The sequence below is a fragment of the Passer domesticus genome, chromosome 16 (genome assembly GCF_036417665.1).
Source record: "Passer domesticus isolate bPasDom1 chromosome 16, bPasDom1.hap1, whole genome shotgun sequence".
Lineage (NCBI taxonomy): Eukaryota > Metazoa > Chordata > Aves > Passeriformes > Passeridae > Passer > Passer domesticus.
Genome location: NC_087489.1, coordinates 11,301,226 through 11,328,286, shown reverse-complemented (window position 1 = coordinate 11,328,286; position 27,061 = coordinate 11,301,226). Strand labels below are relative to the sequence as shown.

The window sequence follows — 27,061 nt, the reverse complement described above, 5'->3', positions numbered from 1 at the left end:
ACATAAATCTTCAGGAGCAAGAGTCATTGCCTTTCCTTCTATGTTCCTTTAAAGGAGAGGTACAAGTCAGTGTCTTGGGTTTGTTTTGAGTTTTTGGCTCCACGCAGGAAAATAAATTGTTGATATAGTCGCTTTTGTTTATAAAATATATTTGAAGAAGATAAACAAAAGAAGAGACATATTTTGCTTCGAACTCCATTTATTGGGCAGATTTTACACCATCTTACTTGAGTGAAATTTAACCTGTTTGTGAGTTAGAACACAAAATTGATAACTTCAGCACACAATTTAGCCTCTCCAGTTACCACATGGCCTTCAGCCTGTTCCATCTTTATTTTCTCCACAGGATAAAAGACATTCTTTGTTTTCTAAATCACTGTGCAAGTCCCCATTGCTCATTTGCAAACTATAATTTACACAGTGTTGCAACACTTGAGTACTGAAGCACCTGGAAAACAAAAGAGCTGCATAGAAAATGTGCAATAATGTCTGGAAACTAGCCCCCAGGATTGTGGGGTGCAGAGCCCACTTTTCTCTGTCATTTGCAGAATAAAAGAAGATAATTTAGACCTCACTGATGTATAATTAGTACCCAAGGAGTAATATCTTCATTGGACAAGAAGGAAGGAAGGGAGAAGGGTCCTCAGGAGAAAGGTCTGTGACTGGAGCTGTTGGCATCAGCCCTGGGTGTGATTGGATTTTACAGATAGGATACACTAATAGAGGCACTCATCCCCCAGAACAGGCAATGCCTCTCAGCTGGGGCTCCCAATGCACTAATTACTCTGTTTAACACAAAGACAGTGGTGAAATGGTATTCTGATAGAAAAGCCATGTTATCTGTATGCCCTGGGATTCCTACTGAGTCCTGCACCCTCCACCTGAGAGTAAATGACAAATTGCTTTTCTACTTTGTTCTTTCTTCATTACATCTCAAATGCAGGATGTGGTCTGTGGATTATTTTCAGATCATCTTGTTCCCCACAAAATATCCAAAACATGTTCATGGCACTCAGAAAGTGCCAAGTCTTAACATGATTTTAATGTACTCTAGGACATTTTTGCCTTTCAAATGATCCTTGACTCCTTGATTGTACACTGCTGATGAGTAAGAGAATAGGAGATGTTTTGTTTAAATTGCTCAAATACATCATAAGGGAAGAGGAGAAAATGAGAGGAAGGGATCAGAGCTGGAAGAGCTGGCAGGGAGAGCTGAGAGGGAAGTGAGTTCAGCTGCCCAGAATCTGCTGGTTACATTTGGAGATGGGTTTGAATTTGGGCTTGTTGGGGTTTTTTTTCTGTCTCCTTGGGTCTTGCTATTGAGGGAGGAAAAGTAGGTTTAAGTTATGGTCAGAAACTTGACAAGATTAGAATTGGTTGACAAATCCAATATATTGCTGGCAAAGTTTGTGAAACATCAAAGTGCAAGAGGTTGGAACACCTACAGTAACAAGTGAGAAGCAAATCATGACAGAGTGAGTGACTAGGGTGTTAAATAAAGTCACAACAAAACCTGTCACGGGTTTTCTGACAAGCTTTGGAAGAACACCTGACAAGGTGTTCTCACATTAAGAACAGCAGTTATTGTTTGATTACATTAGTGCTCTGAATACAGCAGGGCTGTTATTTTGTCTTTCTGTCTCCATAAGGAACAGGATTTTGGTCACCATATCCCAGTTTGGCAAAGTTGCTGAGCAATTCTGTTTTCATATTAATTTACTGTGTCCCTTTCCTATGGGGAGATGGTTTTATTTTGACAAACAGCAGTAACACTCAAGAACTCCTGATATTTAATGTATAGAGAAGGTCATGAATTTATGTCTGTGCTGGGGCAAATCTTACAGCCTCTGTGCCAGAGATGGATGGCACTTGTGCTGTGCCTCACTGCTGAGGGACACAGTAAATCATGAGATGTTACTCCTCACCTTGCTGAAGTTGTAAAGTGAATATGGCATTTCTTTCTATTGAATGATCCAGTTAGGGATCATTCACAGGGCAGGTGGGGTCACACAGGCTCCCCAAAAAGCAGAGTTACCTTCCCACAGTAACTGAGACACCTTTTGAGACTCAGAATACAACATTTTGGTAGCAAAACCTAATAAATACCTGGCTGTCCATCACTGTCTCTTTGCATTGTCGTGATGAAGCTTCTTCTTGACATCTGATTTAAAAAGAGATTGAATTGTCACTCGTGTTAATGCAGGGTTTATGCTGCTCTCACCAAGGATCAGCCCAGAGTGCAGAGCTGGTTAGGCAGTCCCTGGGAAATCCCGGCAAATTGTGTTTGGGGAACACGTCAGGGTTTGCAGGATGAGGTTTTTTTCCCTTTCCCCTGCTCCACTCCATTACCTCACGCTGCTGTAAGCTCTGACAGGCAAAGCTGAGGCAGCAGCTCCTTGTGGGGAGCTGCCCAGGGCATTTTAGGGAGGTTTGGGCAGGTGTGGCTTGGCCTCTTCACCCCAGCCAGGGACAGAGCAGCCTGAGCCAGCAGGGGCTTCCAACAGAACTGCTCCATTCCCTGGGAGCCCAGCAAGGAATTGCCTTTGGGGGCAGCAGACATTTAATGCTAGATTAAGGTGGTTTTGTGGGTTTGCTAAAAATATTTCTGATTTTTTTCAGATGAGTCAAGTCAACTGATGCACATGGACACTTTCTCTACATTGGCAAAGTGTTCTAAAGCTTGTTCTAAAGCTAAGATTGCACATTAACTTCTGAATTCTTTCATAAACATGGATTTCTTTTCTTTCATTTTTGCTTTACTTTTCCAGGTATTCACTTTTTGGTTAAAATCTGTGCATTGCTCAACCATCTCACACCTTTTGCAAGGTTCCACATCTGACAATATTCAAAATACTGCATTGACACAAACAAAAACTGGCTTACAAAGTCCAGAGATTACACATTCAAGCCCTGATTTTATATTACCATATTTATTTGCTGAAATAAGTGGGTGGTAAAGGAAGCCAGTGCCACAGGCAATCTGTGTCACCAGCTGCAATGTGCATCTTCTTGGTAGTTTATAAGCAAATTCTTTAATTTTTTTTTATAAATAGTTTGAAGGGTTTTTGTTCTGCATTTGAATCTGTGCCTGATAGCATAAGAAAAACAAACCAAAACAAAATAACAAACCAGGAAAAAAGCTCTCTGATAATATAATATAAAATTATTTAAAATTGTTTAGCTGTGGGAATGGAATAAGAAAAAGATGTACAGGATTCTGACCTGTGGGAAGAGAATTGGCCTCTGGAAAGAAACCAAGGGTTTGCCTTTTATGTTTGGTGCAAATACAGATCATTCAGCAGTGAAATGTGCAGTAGTTACAACATTAGTTGATTGGGTAGTTAATAACTTTGACACAGAGGAATTAACAAAAGGAAATAGATGGCATTCCTAATAGCAGTTAAGAGGAATAATTGTTTCATCTAACAACTGACTGAATATGTCAGGCAATATCAGCATCAAAAGGAAGGTAAATGCCAAACAAGTAAATGAAACAATGACAGCTTTAAAGCTGGAACATTTGATTGGGATGCAAACGAGCCTGGTATTATGTAAGGACTTGTGTGCATGGGGACATCCACCAGTGTAACTTCGTGGGGACAATTGTCCCTCCCAAAGCCACAGAAGCCTCACAAGGAAAGGAACTCGGTGCAGAATGAGATTCTCCACCTGAGGAGCTGCAGAGCTCCAACTCCAACTCCTCCGGGGTGGTTCCGGGCTCAGTTTGCCCGTGGGGACAAACCCTACAACATTTATGGGTGATGCCAGTCCCTGCTCCCCTGGCCCAGGCTGGGGCTTTTCCTTGGCCAGCAGAGTGAGGCTGCATTGGTGTCTGTGCCAAGATGCAAACCTTACAGCATTTATGGGTGATCCCAGTCCTGCTCCACTCCCCTGGTCCAGCTGGGGCATTTCCTTGCCCAGCAAAGCAAGGGTTGCAGTGGTGTGGGTGCCAAGATGCCAACCAGCTGAAGAACCTGTCACCAGGAGCAAAGTGACAGCCCCACGTGGGAAACATCTTTTAGATGCATTCAGGCTCCTCACACACAAAACAACCCCACCACTGCCATATCCCACCATGGCATATTTTCCAATTGTGTTAATATAGTTTTTAGCATTCTTTAACCTGCTTGCTAAGAAGAAAAATGGGAGTCTGATGTTCTCTACACCTTAATTAAGTTGATAAATAGTATCTTCGTGACATGTGAATAAAAAGTTAACTCAAAGCTTTGTGTTTGCAAAGAGACAGTAATTTTCATGACTCAAGTTTTAATAAGCTGGATTTGAAACTCAGTTGACTGGGAGGCAATGAGGTAAAAGGAAAGATCTAGCACTTCTTTCTCAGCACCTCATACACTTGGCTCTGAATCTCTGAAACCTCCCTCTGGTGAACACAGAATAACTCTTTAAACGGGAGAATTCAGATCTAACAGGTGAAAAAGCCTGAATTAACAGATCTGAAAACGACTGCTCACTGAGAAAGGGAAAATTCATCTCCCATCAGAGGTTCTGAGCTGATTCAATGTGCAGCAGTGTCTGCCCTGTCCTCTGCTTCTGAGAGAAGCTCTAACAGGGACTCCAGCAGCCACAGATGGGAGCAGGGACACCCCAGAGGGCACATCCTGTCTGAGCCTCCTGCAGCAGCTGTGCCACAGCTGGAAGAGTGTCCAGAGCACATCTGGGGAGTTTCCACCCTCCCAGCCCTGCCAGAAATTCCAGCAGAGCAGCACCCACTGCTCTGTGTGAGCCTGCATTTGGGTTCTGCCTCTGCAGACATTGCAGCTTGAAGGAGCCCAGAGTCAGCACTGCCTGGAGAGCATTTTATGATTTTAACACACTTATGTACTATTTGACTCTTTTTAAAATCACCGTAAATGCATAAAGATTATAGGTGCTCATGTAGGCTATACTTTAGAAGAAGAAAAATCAATTTTTCATTCGTCAGCGGCAGCTTGCAATACAACTGGAATATTACCTGAACCAAGTAAACAGAATTATCCTCTAACCTGAATAAGAAAAATGTAACAGAAAGTCTTTATCTCTCTATTTTCAACTTATATTATCTAAGTTTGACGGTGATTTAAAAGAAAGAAGGGAGGGGAAGATGAGCCAAATGCAGAATTGTTATGAAAGAAGCAAACCCGAGCCCTGTGAAAGGTTCACAATGGAAATGATTTTCAGTTTAAATTACTTTTGCAGGACTGTAATGTGGCAGTCAGGAAGCTTCTGTGAAAAGTCCATTCTTTTTTTCTTCTATATTTTTTCCCCTTTTATTGGTTTGTGTTTGTATGAACTGCCTGTGGCCCTGAAAAATACCTGTTTTAAATGTTCATCCCTGTGTTCCTGGAATATCTGAGCACTTCACACACATTAGGAGTTTTTCTTTTATAAATCCTCTGTAAACATTCTATTGTTGTTGTTGTTATTATTATCATCCTATGACAGTTATAAATTCCTTGAGGTCACATTAAAAGAAATGGGAACTGAATTTTTTATCTCATATAACTTTTTTTCTTGTGTAATTAGGCTGAAGATCCATTTGTAGAAATCTATACACAAAACTGCAAAAAATGGTACCCAAGTTGAGGAGCATTCCATGGACAGCAGCAACATCCAGCAGAACATTGTAACGTATAAAGAGAAATGCAGAAATTTCTTAAAATTTACATTAATTATATAGTCTCTCATCATTTACTCTCCCTTTTAACTCTAATTATAGAATTTGATTTTGTGAGGTTTTTCCCTGCGTTAGGGAAGTCCACACAGACTGATATATTCTATATATCAATAGATATATAGATAGATTATATCACTATATATATATATCAATATATAAAATTATATCTATATTCTGATTTATATAATATATAAATATATTATATATTTATATATTATATTTTTTTTAAGTGTGATTTAATTTTTCAGTATCTATTGGGGGAAAAGGGATGTAATCTTGAATAGAATAGAATAGAATAGAATAGAATAGAATAGAATAGAATAGAATAGAATAGAATAGAATAGAAAGAATATCAATTCTGTTCTTTCCATGTGGAGCCATGCACAACATTTTACAAACAAATGTTTCTTAATCAGGAGTAATTGCCACCCTCAGGGGCCAGAAGCTTTCCAGGAAACTTCTCTGTGCTCCTAAACTTAAGGACTTAAAAGTAACTTAACTTTATGTATATATATAAATTTATAAATATATCTAAATTTTCATCTCTTAATGCATTGCAATTTTTCGTCTTCTATACTTTCAGATTTGTCTTTAATTTAAGGATTTTAGGACAGTATTGTTTTCTTCTCCTAAATTTCTAGGTGATGTTTTCACCTCCTTGGGCTTTTATAGTTTCACCTTTCATCTTGGAAATAGCTCTGGATTGATGTGGTGATGATAATTGTTGAGGTGAAAAAAGGAATTTTATTGAGCCTCAGGTTATTTCTCCCTTGAAATATTCTAGATAATTTTATTTATTCTAAACTCTTTAATATGCTTCTTGAGTCAGCAGAAGTTTATTGTGTGAACTTATTAGTTGCCAGTGATCTCTCCTGGAAAATGGATAGCATCTGGTTTTTTCTAAGACCTATCTTGTCATGTTTTTTAAAGACACCATCTGCTTTCCAGTGCTCCAGAGGGGACTGTGGTGTCCAGTGGGATTTTTATCATATGTTTGCCTCCTTTTCTGAACATCTGAATATTTTAGCGAGCAGCTAAAGGCATCATTCTTCCTCCTAAACAATATAATTCTTTATATATTAAAATCACATGGATGTATTTTCAGCGAATTGAGGTTGAAGTCATAAAATGCTTTTTAGAAATGTTATACCTAATGATATACTTCCGTATTTAATCATAGATATTTAGTGTGTACTCATCAGAAGCAATTTTTGGTTCAGAGTCGTTACAAATATATTAAATTAGACACAACAGACCCATTTTCTGCAACAGAAGCTTTGGATTTGGTCCCCTACAAATTGCTCACCGAAACGCTCTCAGAAATGCCTTTTATTATCACCAATCACATCTACATTTTGAAAAGAACAAACAAAATCTAGCTTTATTCAACTGTGAATTCTATTGACCTGATTGAGCAACTTCTGTTCCTGTGAAAATCCGTTCCTTGCATGCTAATTACAGCAGAACCCTTTCGTCAGGAGCACGGCGGGTGTGGGTGAGGATTCCACTGACATTTTATTTCCTTTAAGTCTCACTCACATCCCAGGCCCTTTCAGCCACCAGCAGCAAAGCACATGCTCAGTTTTAAGCAGGAGCTTTAGTGTTTTGTTGAATTAGAGATTTGGCAACGGGTGGGAATATTAATGGGAGTGAAGTCATATAGGTGCTTAGAGCTAGAAAGATCCGAGCTAGAAAGATCCGAGGAAGAAGAGAAAAATAAAATAGAATTCCTTGCATCATCTGAGGTCCCATTCTGTGTTTCAGGAGTGAAGAAAGAGGATTGTTTTGCTTGCCACTATTGAAAAAAATATTTACATCCAGGTTGTGCAAAGTCCTTTACCCTGATGCTGCTTTAATGTCTGGCTGAAGTATCTGAGCGTGTTGTTAGCAGGGCAATTTGCTTAACAAGGCTCTTGGATTTACTAGGCTGTTCTCATGCAATTTTTCTCTGTTTTCCTCTACATTCAACATGTGCCAGATGTCACTCCCAGACTGGTTTTTGTGTGTGAGTGAGAGATGATCAGCATGAGGGGCAGCCCAGCAAACTCAGCAGTGGATGCACCTTTATTGATGAGCAGCAGCTCCTGGTGCTCCATGGCATCAGGCTGCATTCCCCATGGATAACCACAGGAAACACCACCCCAGCTCCATCTGTTCCTGCCAAAGAGGTTTTACAAAAATAGGGAGGGCACATCCCTGCCTTGATTTATTACATTGACCAATGCCCCACCACAATCTCTTTATATACAGAATATTCCACATTTGACCTTCTTCATCCATAGTCATCCCACGTGTCCTTGTAGATTTCTACATTTTATATCTGCAGATGCACACCTTAAATAATGTGTAAAATATTTATGCCTTCATACCATCTTTAAAAAAGACAATATTTTGCTGCATACCTTAAAATCACATTGCCCCTAAATAAAAACTCTTCCAGAGAAATAAGATACTGTATAATATTGAATTCTTTCCCATTGCCTAGAATTGAGTTATATCAAAACATTTGATTCAAACACCACTGTAATACAATGAATATTAAGCTCTGTTTCAGCCACTATGAATAAATGAGATTATTTCTATTGAGGTGGGGCTTTATCACATAATGTCCATAGATGTTTGTTGGTGCTTATTTTTTATTACAGGTGTTAAGCAGGTGATTAAGGAGTTAAGCAGGATAGATCCCTCTTCAGTGACATTCTGTCAACAAGTGCTCCAGCCCATAGAGATCCTGGCTGAATGTTGCTCCTTTTCACTTTCCAGGTCATGCCACTCCTGCTGTCAGACAAATACAATAGGAATTACTCAATTTAACACCATTTCAGTTCTAATTGAATTCCATTTGCTAAATCCTGAATAAATACATTACAACTGCTGCTTCGGTCAAACAGAGAGAAATAGCCATCTTATAATGACTCCCCTGTGGATTTAATGCCTATTCTATCTGTTAGAATAATGATTCCTACATCACTGGAATATATTTAAAGGATAATAGTTATTTAAACATGCCAAGACTTCATACGGCAGATAAGTATTTTTAATTTGCATTTCTGGAATGAAAAGGACAGCTAGAATAACTGGAATTTGTCTGTTTTCTGAAGTATCTCGTTATCAGAGCAAAGATACAGGATTATGAAAGGGGTTTTTGCTTGCTTTCAATAGCAGTCTTAGGTGGGGGAAATGGGATGGGATTTACATCACTAAATACAGAAAACTGACATGGAAATGCACCCCCTGCTCATCACCCCTCATGGTCTGCTGGGGAAATTAAACCTCCTACATGGGACTCATGTTTATGGACAGCAGATACACAGAAAAGCTTAGGTGAATAAGAGATCTCAGGAGGTTTAAATTCAAAGACATTTTGTCTTTTATAGTGATTGGAAGTTAGGTGAGATGAATGCCCCCTAAGAGCACAACAAGAAGTCCATTTGTTGGAATTAGGAGACTCACCCTGGAAAGGAAGGTAAATTTAAGGGAGAGAAGGGAGTGAATTTGTTCACTTGGAAAGAAAGAACAAACAGATTTGGAATCCTTAATTCAGACCAGCCAGTTAAATATTTCAAAATATCACCAATTTTTTTCTTTCTTTTCATAAAAGCTATGAATCTTTGTTGCTGATGATGTCAGCATTCACCTGGAGATGGGAAGCTGCATTCCCAAATCCTGCTCTGCAGCAAGCAGAAGGAACTCTTGAACCCACATCTCCCCGTGTGAGATGAATGTGATGGTCCCTGAGACAAGGCAGGGACTCACAGATCTCTGACTTGCAGGTTTTGTGAATGGTCACCTATGCCCCGCTTTCTTTATTTATTTATTTTTTAATCAGCCCAAGTTATTTGCCAAGCTTGACTCAAAATGGTGAATAATTTCAGTTCTAATTAACCTTTTTTTGAATAAACTATTCACAGCCTCCCACTCGCTCTGCCTTCAAAATTCCATCTTTAGCTCAGATCTTGTGAAACAATGTAGATCACGAGAAGGGAAAATCTAATAGAAATATGCTCTTTCCAGAACTTCTTTTAAATATAATGTGTCAAGCATAAGTGTCTTAAATATATATGGTTGTAAAAACGTATCAGTGCCAGATGATTGTTCAGGGCTGTGTTCCAATTAAATCCATTGAAGCTTGAGTTGGAGGTTACAGGTTGAAAATTCCCTGAGGCTGTGAATGACTCTGGCTCCAGAGGTGGATTCCATCCCTCTGAACAGACCTGGTCTAATCCAATTGCAGGGTTTCTGCTCCCTTCACCCCTCCCACCCAATTAGCCAGCTGATGATATTTGTGTCTTGGTAGCAACATTTTTATAAGGAAGCTCTTTGCCCTTTCTGGTGAGTCAGAGACTGGCTCTCAACAATGAAGAGTTCAAAGACTCATGTAATGTTTTGTTTCAGAAAGTTGACTCGAATGTTAAGTGAGGAGAATGAACACTGAGAGGGAGAGAATTCCCTCATCAACAGCACTGAGAGGAGCAGAGTTACCTCCCCTGCTACCTCCAGGCACGATGCTCTTTCTTTTGTACCACTCCCTCTTTTTCCAGGCTGTTTTCCAAACATTTAAAAACTCCTTTGATTTTTATTTTACCCTGAAGAATTTTTAATGTTTCACTAATATTCCAAATGCAGATCACTTAGTGAAGGTAATTCACCCAGAAATTAGCTAAAATGGCGAAAGTACCATGTACCAGGAAATAGATTTTGTGTATTAAATAGTGCTTGTTTTGTGTGTGGGTTTTTTTTCTGTTTTGGAGTTCCTGCCTAGTCGTTTCAAGGTGAAAATTTCAAGTTGTGCAAGTGGCAGAGGGGTTTCTGCTTTCTTTACCTGTGGTGGTTTGCTCACAGCTCTTTCTGCACTACCAAAGGAGAGTTGTTTTCAAATCTATTCACAACAGTGCTGCAGGAAGTTATGTTTTTTCTATCACAGCCCTTGGTAAATATGCACCCTGGAGTGAGTTGTCACCTGGTGCTATCACCATGGGTGGTGAAAATTTCTCAAGTTCAGTATTTTTAACAACTAAAGAACACAGCAATAAAGATTTATTTTTTAGTTGAATGAATGGGTGATATATGAAGCTGCTGAATATGACAGACTGCTTATTTTCTGCTGATTTTACTATCTTTGGGGACTGAATTATTGACAGAATAAGTGAATTCCCACCCCCTCTTTAGTTATTCTGGTATACTTGTGTACTACCTTACAAAATCAGAAACTATCTGGTTTTGTGACTCTGTGTTGTTCTCACACATGATGATATTTCCACTGTGGTCAAGAAAGAGAATAAAGAAAATAACCTGCAGTGATTTTGCTTCTTCAGGAATGAAACACTGAAAGAGGTATTAAATTAAATATTATTCAATTAATTTAACCAGGTATTTAGGATCATCTGGCTGTACTACCTGATCTTTTCAATACTATGATCAAATGGTGACAATGTGTCTTTGGAGCATTGTCAAGAGACAGAGGATGGGCAGGTGTTCACAGGATCCCCTTTAAAGCTGTCTGGTTTTGTTTCTTGTATTCCTAGAATTGAAAAATCAGTAAGAATAATTTGAAGACATGGCTGGATGTGATACTGGATGATTTATATTAGAATATATGGGTTCCACTTTCTAACAGCTTGCATTAGCCTTGTCATTTTTCCCTTGCTTTATCCTTCTCTTCTCTTCTCTTCTCTTCTCTTCTCTTCTCTTCTCTTCTCTTCTCTTCTCTTCTCTTCTCTTCTCTTCTCTTCTCTTCTCTTCTCTTCTCTTCTCTTCTCTTCTCTTCTCTTCTCTTCTCAGGGTCACCTTGAACTAATCTAATCTATGCAGATAAAAAACCCCATCTTCCACCTAATGAAAAGATAAGATAAACCCACCTAGATATGAGGTGTATGATACAGTGTTATGTGCTTACAAACCAAAATGTCTTGGCAGCAATCCAAAAGTGTCCTAGAAGATACACAGAAAGAAGATAGACAGGTAGAAACAATTATTGATCAAGACCTTTTGTACTGGGAGCTAAAGTTAATAACATTTTATATCAAAATCAAGTGTGGATCCTGAGGGTGAGAGATGTATTCTGAAAATATTTGGTTGTACTTTCCTATGCACAGGCTGGTAGGGAAGCAACTGAAATTCAGTAGCATGGGGGCAGGGAAATGGAAGATCACAGAAACTTTGGAAATATAAGTGCTAATCAATCATTACTTGGTCTTTTCTCATCTAATGTGGCTACCTGTGGCCAAAAACAACTAGACTGGATTTTTTTAAAATTTAAAATCCCATGGCACACAGAACACAATTTCAGGAAAGAACAGGCAGATTATTGTATTTGCAATACACATTTTAGTCACGCTGTTTAATTAACGAGAACAAACGGAGTGTGTGGTCACAGTGTAAAATGAAGAACCTCAGTTAGGAAGGGGCTGAGAAAACAACCTAAAGCTGTAGGCTTTGCAGAACAGAGCTGTGTTTCAGCTTAAACACAGTTATGGCAGCCACAGAATTGCCAGCACAAGTCTGCTTGGACACTGGGTGCATTTTATTATTTATTTTGTGTGTGCAGTCGGAATAAATAAATGTGGAATTTAGCAGGTATATCAGGTCAGTGTGGGAGAGATGGCAGAGGTGATGCCACAATTGCTGTACCAGAACACAGGATTAGTCTGTGGCAAGGCAGGGATGTGGACTGGACAGACTCCAGAGCATCCCTCGTGTTGCTGAGTGCAGCACATCCTGCAGGGAGGAGCCAGACCGTTCAGTGAAGGTGCTGTGCTGTCAGATTGGACTGAAGGAAGCTTTTACCATCAGTACTTTGGGTGTAGTCTGTGCCAAACAAAATCACCACTGCAGATTGAGACAACTGTGAACGAGGAACAGACCTGAGCATCCTGGCTGGTTTACCCATTGGCCCTGAAAAACTTCAACTCCTGTTTCAGGTGTTAGGAATTGTCTAACCCTGACCCTGCATGGTCACAGCAGGTAAAATTGTTTGGAAACAATTTTACCTGCCCCTTTTTAGGCATTCTCACTCTCAAATAATGAACTCATGGTCTTTTGGCTCTGACCAACCACATTGCTCTTATAGGGGCAGGAACATGACAATGTTTCTTTATTTTACAATTATGACTGGGCTGAGGTTTTTTCCAACCAGAATTATTTTATCCTTTCCATTCCCTACCCTGCAAAAACATGTGTAAAATATTTTATTCCCTTTCTTCTTCCAAGATTTGCTAATTATGCTACAAGTAGGAACCTTACCTTTTACTTTCTGTTACATTTGAAAAAAGATGCTTAAAGACAGCATTACCTGTAGGAAAGATTTCTGGTAGAAGAAATTTCTATTTTCACAGCACTCAAGGCTAAGTTTGTTTTGATTGAACACTCTTCAAATGTTTTGTTGTTTTGTTTTCTTTCTTTTCCCTTTATACAAAAGAATAGCTTTTCTTTAAAGGAGAAATTATAATCTAAAGTCTCATACTTTGGAGGTTCCCTCAGATGCTATAAAGAATATTTCTTGTTTCAGAACAAAAAGGGAAATGAAGATGTTCTCCATTTCCCGAGTGTCTGATCTGCATAACAGAAAACTCTGAGACAAATGGCCACTGGGAAAAAATCCCAAAGTATTTAAGTAAAACAGGATTTCATTTCTAGTGGAAAATTCGGAGAAAGTAGATTAATAAGTCATATAAATTTGAAAAGTATGCTTTTAGCTTTTTTCTTCTGTAATCCCCCTCAAAACTGGTGATTCCACTGCTCTTTGTTTCCTTCAAGGCATTTTAAAAATAGACTAATATCAGATTCCAAGGAGCTTCAAAAATCCCTCAAAGTGCCATGAACCCCACAAGCAGGGCAGTACGAAAACAGAAAGGGTCCAAACATTGTGGTGAACCCCAGTTAAAACTCATGATCTGTTCATACTCCCTCACCCACATCATTTACATTTTGGAATTGTGAAAATTCTTGTTGCCATTCCATCTCTCCCCCATTGTTCCCGAGCCTGAATTCTTCCTTACCTCATCAGACACTAGAAATGTAAATACAGCTCCCACAGCACACATTCTAGACCACCCAACCTCTTCAGTTGTGCCCTGAAGTACTCGGCACCCAGTTCCAGATTATTATTGCAATAACATCTCCTCCTGCATGTCCAGGTGGGAATGCTGCATCTCTGCTGGTGTTCCGTGCTGAACAGGCTCCCTGGGCTGGGCAGGACAGCAGAAGGTGAGGGAGAAGATCCATGTGGAAGGTGGTCTTGTGCCTTGGGAGAATTGTCCTCATATGTGGCTTTACCAGCTTAGTTGGCTTTGTGACTTTTATGCAGGTGAGTAAAGTGAAATTCTCACACTTCAGCTTCGTTTTCCCCCACAAGGTTTTTACATAACATGAGACAATCTGACTCATGACCTTGGATATTAAAATTAAATAGCCCACATGCTTGCATAATTTGCATGTGCCTCAGAACATCTGAGCTAACCTGCATTAAAGATACACCTCAGTAACCCTGGATGCTGAGATCACCTAGCCAGGAGTTTCTAGGAAGTATTTGTCATGAAGCTGTGGCAATTACTGAAATGACTGTGCATTTCTTCTATTGATTGTTGGCCTACCAAAATAAAATTACATTTGGCTCCAGATAATTCATTTTCTCCACTTGAATATCGGTTTGCTCTGTGCTGAGACCTATCAATAAAAAATATACAGTTAGTGGGCTGGATGTTAACATATTTTTTTACTCTGAAAACATCTCATTATAGACTTTAAAAAGAAAAGTAGCCACAGTGAGATATAGATATGTAAATGTCATTTCACATTTTTATCTTGTGAGTCTTACTTCTATGAGTCAGGCACCACCTAAATACTGAGAGGTGTGTTTAGAAAAGTCCTCATGCAGACACAGAAAGGCACAGAAGGTAAAAGGACCACCAGTTGCAGTAACTGGGTTGAAAGGATGTGTGGAAATTTGGATGAGGTGTTGAGTCCCTGACTGGCTGATTTGTGTCACTGCTGCCTGGTAAAGTGGCACTAACAATTTAGAAGGCCAGGAAACACAAGAGGCATAATTTAGGCCGTGATGCTTATCTTTGGTGCCTGGATTTTTTTCCATGTGTTATCCATGTTTAATCCTGCAGGCAGCCATTTCTGGAAAGCAGAAGTCTCTAGCATTAATAATTGCACATAGGTGGCAAGGCTGGAAATGTCGTTCTGTGCTCATAGAGTGGTGGCATAAAGGAGGCACCATTTAACTTCAGTTGTGATTTGTGCAGGGAACTTTGAGGATTCCTCACACAGAGAAGATGCCTTGGGTTGGTAAATGCAGACAGAATTATACCAGTCATTACAAAAGAAAGTTATAAACACAATAAGTGTTCATCAGCAAATGTGCTCGTATCTTTAGGGCTTGTAATGAGGGAGAATTTTTTAAATGTGGCATATTTGAATCCAGTACTGCAATAGAGGGTTGGTAAACAAACCCCCACTGTCACTGCCTCCTGCACAGAGCCAGTGATCCCACACTGCTACAGATGAACATACCAAACACACTCGAGGTGATTTGGAACACAGGCTTTGATTCTTCTTTATCTTGTGGCCATTTAGTACCAGTCTAACCCCCTCAGAATCAGGACAGCTCAAACTCCTCTGTGCACATCCTCCCTGGCAGGATGCTGGATGCTTCCCTGATTATTTACAGTGGGTTGTGGCACAACCATTTCCTTACACTGAGAGATGCACAGAGCCCCTCAGGTAGAACTGTACACATTTAACAGATTCAAATAATTTTCCCTTGAGGTTAACATAATGATTCCTGCTGATTTCAATGAGCACTGGGCAGGGCCCTGAGTGCAGATTTCACCCCATATGTTTTAAAATGAACATTTCTTGCCACTATTTTCAGGTTTATTGTAGCTTCCTTCTGCCTCAGGCAAGGAAAAACAACAGGACACAATGACAGCACATTATATTGGAAGTAGCATGATAAATTCTAAATAGATATAATTAGCATGTGACCCCAAAGAGACCTTCCTATAATTAATATTGAAATATGGTGCATGCATTATATAGGAAAACATATTGTGTATTCAGAGGGGAGCCCTTGGAGAATGGAGATCTGTCTGTAATGGCTTGTCATTTTTTCATTTTAATCAGAATTGAAATTTCTGCACTTGAAGAAATAGAGAACAATCATTAAAAAACACTTGGACTTTAGAAAGACACCACCTGCTTCGTTTTCCTCTTTTTTTTTATTATGACAGTGGTGAAAAAAAAAAGCCTTAAATCTTCAGCTGGGGAAATGTGCACTAATGGGGAAACAGACCTCTGAGGAGCGAGCAGACTGACAAGCTGTTCAGGAGCAGGAGGCTTTTCAGCAAATAATATTCATTCCTCTAGTAGTTTTTGGTAGATTATGCCATATCTAGAAGTCCATACTTATTCCTATCCAGCAAAGTGAATGAGTAACAGATACATAATGAGCATCCATAAAAAAGGGAAAGAACATCTCAGATATAAGGTGAAGATTAAGAGGGGCAAAGCCACCAGTGAGCTGGGGATGTGTTGCTTTCTGAGTGACATTCAATTCCTATCACACAGCAGCTCATTACACAATCTGTTTATACCAGAAGGAAACAAATATAAAAGTTAGTCCTTTATATTTCACATTAAATGCAGGGACTTCAAGGGAACTGAAAGACTTCATTATGGGATCTGATACCACACTTTGTATTTTGCTGGGTCCTATTTTAAGTATACTGAGTAATTTTTGTGGGTTTTTAAAAGACTCTATATCAAATACTTAATTAACATTCATTCTGCAACTTTGGAAGCTGAAGCTTTGGATCCAGGATATAATTTTTTATCAGAATGAATAAATATAAAACAGACGTTAAGCAGAGGCAATAAATTTCATCTTAATTGTAACTCTAGAGATGACTTTCATCACCAAAACACTTCTTTTTTTTCCTCTGTAGCTTTAATTCTCAGCTCTGTAATTGCCAGTGCACTGTCCAGTTGTATTTTCCCTTCTATTCATTCTTCCAGTTTCATTTTTGCCCTAAGATAAATACGAGAGCAGTCACACTGTCGAGCACTGGACTTCACAAACAGACTGTGCTGTGCCTTAGTAGCTGCAAATCCAACATTTTGGGGGTTGTGGCAGTTCTGTCTGGTGAGGTTTCTGCCCTGTAAATGTCCCATGTGTGGTGGCACAAGAGCCCAAAGGAGCGCTGGTGTCTGCAGGCAGCCCCGCCTGCCCCTGACCTCGCTAGAATTCCTCCCTTCAGCGAAGTCTGATTTGAAGCAGAGCTGAGTAGAAGTTCTCCAAGACAAGCCCAGATTGCAGTGGGAAGTGCTGTCAGTCAGTTACAGTCTGGCACTTCTCTCTGAGCTCCTGCCTGGGACTGATGTGTCTCTGGGTTTTGAACCATTGCCCAGTGTAAAACTGAGCTTTCAAACGGGAGTTCATTGCAGGCAGTGTAAAACATTCACAGAACTGGCACAATTGGGCCTAATTATTTGTTTTACCATGTGTTTGGAATATTTTCTTCAGTTAATAATTATTCTCCACTATTCTCGCCCTTTGCTAAGTAGTTGTTTAATATTGTGGTTGAAAACAATGAAATTCTTTGCTTACTGTGCTTTCCAATCAATTAGTTCTGGGCAATGGGTTGCCCATGAAAACTCTTGACGCTGTCTCGTGGCCAGAAGAAATTAAAACAAAACAAAAAAAATAAAGCAAACTGAGCTTATTGTAGAGGAAATTATAGATTTCTTCACAATATTGCTCAGTATTTCTGCCTCTTGGCAAATAAAGCCTTGGATGAGCATCACAGAAAAAAATCTGAACTGTCTTGTGTGTGTTTTATTTACATTAAATGCTTTTAGAATTAATCTGGTAGAGATTTAAAATAATGCAGAAGAGGTTACAAACAGAGATCTAGGTGGGAGAAAGGGATGGTGGGAAGGTTCATAGTGCTGGTCATAATGATAATTGAACTTGAATTAATCGAGCATTCCAGCTGCATGAATCTCCACATTTCCATGCTGTTCATTGTATGAAAATCGTACAACAAAATGCAATTTTATTTTTTAATTGCTGCAGAACATTTGATTAGCTTTGTTTCCAGGCCTGTGCTGTTGTTTTTCAGTGCTGCCAGCAAAGAGTTCATCTTTGGAATACCCTGCACCATGGGGACCCTCAGACCCCAACAAAAACAGGGGTGCTAAGACATGAAGGGGTTTCCAGTGTCTGACCCACAATTTTTAATGATGCTTTGATAAGCAACTAAGCAAAGATCATTGTATTCCAATCCAGTCCTATTGAAATCTACAGAACCACCAAACTGGGGGACTGAACTGGACTTTTCCTGAAAACCACCAATATTCCAGCATTTCCTTCTTCATTGCAAACAAAGAGCCATTGCAGGTCTTTTACAAAATGCATTTTTGAGCTAAAAGTTCACTGGACTCTCAATTTCCCTGATTTTTCAAGCCATTTAAATCATCCACTCACTTTCCTTGTTCTGTTGTAAATAATAAGCACCAAATAAGAATCTCTGTCAGTCAATATTTCAAGTGGTTTCATTTTGCCCTTTTCAAACAGCGAATACCATTTTTAAGTTGTTACAAGGTACTAGTTGTATACAAAATAATGTTTCTGATGGAGAAATTGCCGGTTACAAGTTAAAATTCCTTCATTGACTGTCTGACCTGTCATGTTGCAGAAACGTAGTTCAGTTGAACTATTAATGGATACATTCAAAAATAAGCATGCAGGGTTTCCCCCCACCCCCCCAAAAAGGACTGCCTACATCACTTATCTACGGAAATGAGTAATGTCTTTATCTTTTTTAACCAATTAATAAACTGGCATCTCTAGAACAGTAATTTTGGGATCATGCCATTATTTGCTAATTCTTCATTTCTTCATTTCTTAAGAAAATATTAAAATTGCAGTTGGCCACAGCAGGACAGGCCTATGCATCATTGAAGAAACCAGTAATTTATGATGCTTTTGGAACTCCATATTAACATTCCAGGCAGTAATGAAGTTTCATATTGAACAAGGTCAGGCCTGATTGTATGATTAAATAATTTGAAAATGTTATTAAAAGTTTGCATTTCTCTTCAGCTTTTCAGAATGAGTGTTTTACTTTGGGGCACTCCATCAATCAATCCCACAGAGGCTCTGTTGGGTCGTGCTCATTCCATCACCTATTTAGACATGCAGTGATCAGGTTAAACGAGAAGCAGAGGGGGTATAAAGTTTTCACAAGTGGTTTTTCTCCTTTTTTTCTCCCGTTTTTCTCCTTTTCCTTCTCAGATGGAAATTAGACGTGTCAGCTCTTGTGGCCAGGTCTTTGCCATGCCTGGGCCATCACTGTGGGAAAGCTCCTGGCTTACACCTCAACCAGGTGTGTGCAGCTTTTGAGCTGTTATTCTTCTGTTGTGTTTCCAATTAATTTTCCATTTTTCCCAAGCTCTCGGGGGACAGAGCTGTGGACCTGGAGCACATCACAAGCGGCATCCAGGCCTTGGGAATCTGATGGATTTATGCTGACGCCACCTCGCAGCCCTGCAGCCCTGTTTGCACAGGGAGAAGGAGACACTGAGCTGAGAGGACAGAGCTGAGATGTTTCTGAGCTTCTGGGAGACAGGGGCTGCTTCAGCTCAGCTCTCCTAAATCCCTGAACCTAATCAATGTTTTGGGAAACATGTAGAAACCTTTTGCATGTTAATGAAGTGATGTTTGGTAATGGATGACAGCTCCAAATAGGGGGTTTGAACACAGGATTGGACTTTTTCTCCTGGGATTTAAACATTGGTCTCCACAGCCCCTTAAACACAAACCAGGGGACAAGACATTAATACTTTATGTACTTTTAATTGACTAGGACTGTTATTGAGTTTGCTCTTTGCAAACCCCCATTAATATCCACGTTTCTTGTTTGGAAATCTGTGAAACTGAATCCTTCTGCAAAATTACACTAAGCCATCTTTCATCCTGCTACTTAGCAAGGACCTTTGGTCCTTGTTTCTCGCCTCTTCTCTGCAGCTCTAGCACTTGTCAGTTTGTATTACACACGCCTGTAAATAGCAGAAAATTAAAAAATATATTATCCAGGTAGATGGTTGTGGAAGTTTTATAATGCAGGCTTTGAATAATCCCAAATTATAATTGCAGTGTTAAATTGAGTGTGTGTGTGTGTGTGTGTGTGTGTGTGTGTGTGTGTGTGTGTGTGTGTATAAATGTATGGTTGTATAATGCATTTACACATTATATATGTATTTATATGAATATATGCATATATAGAAACCTTGTAAACATTTCCTTCCATTGTTGGAGCAAGGCTCCAAGATATGGCAGGAGATTTACCACTGATATCAGCAGTGTTGGAAGAGGAAAAACACTAAAACAATTCTCATGTATGTTTTGTTCTCTGAATTTGCTTTCTTTTGCTTTGGTGGTAGAGCTGACCATCCTCCTGGAGATCTCAAAGCACCAATGAGGAAAGGGATCCTGAAGTGAATTCTATTGTTTGAGTCAACCCTGCAAATGAGAAGAAGAATGGGGAGGCTGTGTGTAAAACATAGAGCAGCTCTGGATTTTCCCAGAAAACTTGTCAAGAAAAAAAAAAAGTCTTCACTGCTGGTATTTTTGCATTACATATTCAGCATTCACAACAAACTCAATGCCCAGAAACGGGGAGTGCACTCTGAATGAGGTGAGATGTGGAGGTTGACCGGCCCTGTTTGTTCCCCTCTCTTTGGGCAGGCAATGAAGGGTTAAAAGGAGCACTCAGACAGGGATTTTTTTGGGCATAATTGAATTTGTGATGTCTGTAATCAGGGAGCAGGCAGGGAGTGCCTGGAGAGTTCAGCAGTACAGAGCCAGCAGGATGGTTCCAGGTGCTGCCTTCCTTCATCACACCCCAAAATCTCTGTCCCCAAATCCCAAGGGACACACCCATGCCATGACACACTGGACATGGCCAAGCTGCACTTGCTGCACTTTTGGATCTACAAGTTTTGTTCTCCTTTTAACAGTCTGAACTGTATGATAATAAATGTGCATTTGCAGACTGTTATCTGTGGGTATTGCCAGAGATATGTCATCTGATTATGCATGTAGGTAGCATTTAACATAATCTGCCCTGACACATTCATAAGATAAGACAAAAATAGTGTTTTATCACCGTGCTGTAGCAGCCTCTTATCAAACTCCAAAGTCTTAATTAGGGATTTCTCTCCAGGTCCCCACTTGCCTGATGACCATATAAATGTCTCAATTAGGTAATTAATACAGGCCGTAATGCATGATAGTATACAGCAATTTAAAGCCCTAGGCAGGGAGTTCAACACAAATATTTCCCTTTTATGTTGTTGGGAATTCAGCAATATGTACACATAGAGGTTCCTCTTATGATATTGATCCTACTCTTTAAATTCTTTATAGTTTCTGTGAGGAAATGCTGTCTCCATTCTTCACTCTGAGAGATGAGAGGATATTGGGTTGTTTATGATACTTGGCATAAATGTAATTTTGTATTTTATTTCAAATTGTAGTCAATATTTGGTCTGTAATTTGCAGAATAATGTACAAGATGTACACATTCTATAGGGGAAAATCCTACCCAGTGCTTCATTTATATTATATAAATATATTATCCCTATTTTTCCTTTTCAGAAAGCTTCTTGCAGGTTTAAACTGGGGTTTTGAAGTTCCTTATCCAGTTCTACCACTCCAGTAATTATATCTAATATTTAAATAAGTTTTTAGTGAATCCAAATAACACTGAGAAATCTTACTCTAAGTAATACAAAGCCACATTTTCAGATTTTTCCCTTGATTTTTTTTTCTTTAAATGTAAGTGGTATTTGTTTTTTCCAAATAATTTCTGGGATAAACCAGTCCATGACAGGATTCACAGTGTGTGTGACTCTTGTCTCTGAAATGAAGACATTCAAACTTGAACCTCTTTCCTGGTCCAGCCAGGAAACAAGTGAGAAAAAAATCAGATTAATTTCCCAGTAAGAGGCAGCTGGATAGGTGGGATCAGATTTTGGAAGACATCCATGCTTGCTCCTGGAATTGTGAGAGCAGTGTCTGACCCAAGCTGTGCATAAACAGGACAGAATGAGCTGAAAATTGAACATTTTCTCTCTTTGAATTTCACAAGCTCAGAAAGGTGATGTCAAAAACCAGAGTTAATTGTACATGGCAAGATCCGTGACCAAACTTACAGGCAACAGAAATAAAGAAAAAAGGTATCAGAAAGCCAGACAATTTGAAATTCAGGTGAAGAACTGAGGTCACTGCTACTGAATTTGTGGTATTTCCTTGGAGATAAAGAGTAAGATATCAGCAGCTCAGAAAGTTTGCTTACAGTTGGATTTATTCTGACAAAAAGGTCTCTTAAAGTAAAAGAAGGAAGTGCATGAACAGTGAAAAGGCAGAGAGACTGATGCCAGCAGACTGGTGCCACCACAGAGAGCTGGCCTTGGAAAAGTGGATTTCAACACCTGGAAAATATTGCAACCAATTGTACAATTCCTGCATCACAAAAAAGACATTAAAGTTGACATACACTGATTAAATCTTGGAAAACCTGAGGGCCAGGTTTTCTGGTGGTGAAGCTACAGCTAAACTCAAAAGCTTCCCAGAGATATTGTGGACACTCTGAATTTATTTCTAAATATGTAAATGCATGCCCACAAAATGTAAATGTCAGAAGAACCACGCTGTTTCTGGACTTGCACCTGTTCATGGCATTTGAATTTTGCATTTCTGCTGTTCTCTCTAGAGGACATTCCATAGAGCTGCTGTTTCTTACCCTTGTTTGGAGCTCAGAAATTTTCCTATATTATGAATAACTCATACAAAGTTGCTTTGAGTACTTTGGCCACTTCCCCTAAAATTGGAAATGGTTCCTTCTGTTAAGAGTTTACTTATTTTACAGCTGTTATACTCATTTCTATCAGATTTTCTGGTAGAAAGCTGATTTACCTGTGATATTTCTTTCTCTCCTGAGAAATTCACATGTGTCTCTAATATCTGTCTCAGCTCCATTCAAAAAGAGAATGGAAGGGGTCACATGACATTAATTTTATGAATAGACAGCTATTGTTGCATTTCTGTCAATAAATCTTTCTCTTTTTTTCAGGAAGAAGCTGCAACCTCTACCTCAATATTTTTCTGAAGCAGAGCTAATGCACAGCAGCTAAAAATAATCTCATGGAACAAAAATGAAAAAAAACAGAGAAGTCAATGCTGTGAGTTAACACTGACATATTTTTACCAGAAAAAGACCAAAGAATCAGCAAAGCATCAGCTTGTTTCAGCAAAATTTATAGTAGTAATCAGTTCCTGTACAGCTTTGATACCCTTTCGGCTTTTGATTCTTGATTTAAAGCACTTCTCAGGAAATGTTGTGAATGAACCAGCACCCTGCACACAAATACAGTTCACAAAAGGCGCTAATCCTCTCCCCAGAAGTCCCACCTCCTTTTCTAAAGGGTTCTGCTCAGCACAGCAGCTCACACAGGCAGATACTCACTGGCTTTCAGTGGGAGGCAATGTTTCAGGGTCCTCAGATGTGGTAAAAAGTGCTGACTGCCAGGCTGAGCTGGGCCTGGCTGCAGACACAGCACCTGATGGGTGTGCAAATACCCAATTTACCACCTGATGGGTGTGCAAATACAGAGCTCTGAACCTGCTCCCTCGGGAGCTGAGAAATCACCTGCAGACCTCGTGGGATCCCAGAACGTGAGTGTTCATTGACCCACCCTTTCTCCATCCTTCATTTTGTAGGACAGACCCACAGCAGAGAAAAGGAGTAAACTCCTCCATGGACTGGGGCTAAAGAAATTCCTCCTCCTTTTATAAAGCAGGACAAAAGCTTCCAGACTCCTGGACTGGAGTCTCTGGGACTGCACAACTTTGCCTACTGATCCTTCCCCAGGACCCTCAGACTGAGAGGCACCTTGGGTGCAGAATTGCTTGGGGCAAGGGCTCACAGCACTGCAAAATGTGGAATTTATCAGGATTATCTTAATTCAGGATGTTAGCTCTTCGTGCACTTCCAATCAGCAAGGAAGGAAACCTAAACATGGAACCAGAGCAGCTGCATCTCTAAGTCAGAACATCCAGGAATTAACAAGCCTTGGGGATGTATTAGCATCAAGATATTGATGTAGATCTCTGTACACATTGCTAATTTAGCAACACACCCAAGGTCCTTGGATCCTAAGCTTGAATATGTTCATTATAATACTGAAAATCACACCTACAGACCCTGCCCAGGTGCAGACCCTTCCCCTGAGCATGTGGAGATGTCAGCTGAGGTTATGTAATCTGTACAGAAAATACCAACCAGCCATCACAGAGGGGCTGTACTTGGAAAGTCACTAAATCCAAAATTCTGTGTATAAAAAATGGCACAAAAAGCCCAGTGGTGGTGCTTGATTTGTGGAATACACAAAGCATCCAGGCTTGTACAACTCTCAAATAAATAATCACATTGACTGTGTATAACTTGGCTTGTTGCACACCAGGTAATGAATCCAATTTTGTGGGCAAAAACCTGGGTGTCAAAATGCCAAAACAGCTCCTCTGCCTGCTGCATTTCCCCTTCTCCTGGGACTGAGGAGAGCAGAAGTTGCAATCTTGCATTCTCCTTCTAAATTTCCACCCAGTTTTTCAATTGCATTGTATCTGGAGAATGGGAAGGATTAGATCTACATGTAGATATGCACTTCAAAAAAACTATTTTCTACTTTTTTTTTTTTTTCAATTGATAAAATATGGAGCATCTGTTTTAAAAATAAGTTCTGGAATAATTGCAAGTATTAATTAAGTGTTTTCTTTCAATTTTATTTGGTAAGTACTTTAAGTTCTAACAACCATAAACTTGGCGAGAACAATACTAATAATTAAAAAGGAGCAGAAAGAAGGCAGACAAAGCTTTAAAAAATTAGAATTGTTTTCTGTAATCCTCTACTTCAGCTACTGTATAGCAGGGCTCAGTCTTTGGATTTCTTTAATCTTTTGGATTGGCCTGTTCTTCCCCCTGATTTATCCGGTGGCACAGAAGGATTAAATCAGCGTAATGGGCACTTGTTAAGTGTGTGCATCAGTCTGATCAGCGTGGCGGAGCCGGGTTTGCTCCTCCCGGAGAGCTCGCTACCACGGGGATGCTGCGCTGTTTAGAGCACCACTTAGCGGCAGAAGCCGGCCTCAAATCCTCCCTCCTGAAATCCGAGCTGAGGAACTTCAATCTGAGCAAAACCGCCCTGGAACAGCGCGTCCTTCTCCCCTCCTGCCCGAGCTCTCAGCTCAGAGCCCCCCCCAGGCTGGGTCTGGTGCAGCTCAGCATCCCTGGCCAGGGCAGCATCCCATTCCCAGCGCCAGCTCATCCCTGCCCAGCCCAGCCCATCCCATCCCATCCCTGCCCAGCTCATCCCTGCCCAGCCCATCCCTGCCCATCCCATCCCTGCCCAGCTCATCCCTGCCCAGCCCATCCCTGCCCATCCCATCCCTGCCCAGCTCATCCCTGCCCAGCCCATCCCTGCCCATCCCATCCCTGCCCAGAGCAGCATCCCATCCCCAAGGCCAGCCCATCCCTGCCTTCTCCCTCATCCCTGCCCAGCCCATCCCTGCCCATCCCATCCCTGCCCAGCCCATCCCTGCCCAGCTCATCCCTGCTCTCTCCCTCATCCCTGCCCTGCCCATCCCTGCCCAGCCTCCCTCCTCTCTCCCCCCTGCCCTTCTCCTCACATTTTGCTGTGCCCACAAAGACATTCTGCCTGCGTTAGTGGCTGATTGAAACGTTTGACCTCGAGTTGTGGGTAAATAAACAGGTGCTCCTCTACCTGTTATGCTCAATATCAACACAATGACCAGAAAATAGGAAAACAGCACAAAGCAGGCTGAGGATGTTCCCTGCTTTCAGCAGCCAGAGCGTATCCAAACAATTTGGGCAGGTATTTTTCTCTGCAGGACATTGAAGTCAGGGATGTTTATCACATCATATTGAAAGAACTTGTTCTCTATATTGAATTTTTACAATGCTAGCATGAACTTTCTAACTTTGGAGACATAAAGAGAACTAATCAGTGTTTAGAGATAACTGAACTTATAATAACATCAATGCTTGGAAAATTAAAACAGACAGATAGATGTCCCTTTTCTCACCAAAACTCCCTGAACCTTCCAGAGGGATATTGTGCTGTCACACCACAAAGCTTGCTTGGATGAGACAAAAGGGAGCTTGATCAGAACACATAAAGTAAAATTTGCTGTTTGTTTCCAAAACACATACTGGACAGGCAACAGCAGGCTACAGAATTCAGGTTTAATTTTAATGGCACCACCTCTTGTGCCATTGATCTGATTTTATTTTTCCGATTGTGTTTTTACAGATATGACTCTCTTCAAACCACAGATCAGCACAGGATGGTTGTAAGTGAATACAAAACCAGTATTGGTAGAGATGGCAAATTCTGTTCTTATTGTAAAGCTCCTCACAAGCTTTGGCAGTTTCTTCCCAAAGCCCCCTCAGCTGTCCTACTTGTGGCCATGTGCTCCACATCAGTTATTCCAACAAGCTGCTGAGACACAATTTTTTCAATCAGTTACGTGTCCAAATTGCTAAGGCAATGGCTCACAGAGTTGTGTGTACAATTACTGAGATTCCATGCGTGCATTGGGTAATTTCTCACATAAATGCACTTAATTAGTCATCTGTGCATGAGTTTTCCTATTTGCATACATACTTAGGGCAATTTTGCATGCAAATTAAGCACTTTATATATATATATATATATATATATATATATATATGTAAAAGTTTGACTCTCATCATGTTTACTAAACAGAAGCTTATGTTAGATCTGGAAGAAAATAATTGAGTTGTCTGACAGCACACAATACAATGTGGTAGCTTGCATATGGATTATTACACTGTCTGCATCCTGCTGAGGTTTTCCCAGAAAGGTTATTAGATTTATATCTCATAAAGTACTTAAGGATCACCTTGCAAATGATTGTTCTGGTGAAATATCTGCATAGGTGAAGTCCAGGTTACCACAGCTTGCACCAGACATAATTTATAATTGTTGTTAAAATCTTAAAAATGTCCCATCTAAATCCTGTGCTGCTTCTGGCCTTCAGTGAAACCTGATCCACGATTCTGCCATTTCCTACTGATGGATCAGCACAATCAGAATCACTAAAAATGAGCTCCAGTAAAACACAAGCCTGCCAGTAGCTCACACTGAAAGATGGTGCAGGAATATCTCCCACACATTTCTCTCTCAAAGAGATCAAAAATGCTTTTCAGCTGGGAGTTACCCAGTCTGGGATGTACCAACATTTTTAGCACCTGTTTGTGTGTCCTGACTTGAAAGCCT

At 40.1% G+C, this 27,061-nt stretch overlaps 1 long non-coding RNA gene across 1 annotated transcript in view; it reads left to right on the top strand.

Annotated features, from left to right (window-relative positions):
* The window catches only part of LOC135282344 (uncharacterized), an 88,295-nt gene extending 62,079 nt beyond the window's left edge, over positions 1–26,216 (top strand). The window contains exons 4-6 of the long non-coding RNA XR_010348562.1: positions 20,123–20,376; positions 22,816–22,924; positions 26,072–26,216. This is a non-coding gene — a long non-coding RNA (uncharacterized LOC135282344). The remainder of the gene's footprint in view (positions 1–20,122; positions 20,377–22,815; positions 22,925–26,071) is intronic.
* Positions 26,217–27,061: the final 845 nt, after the last annotated feature.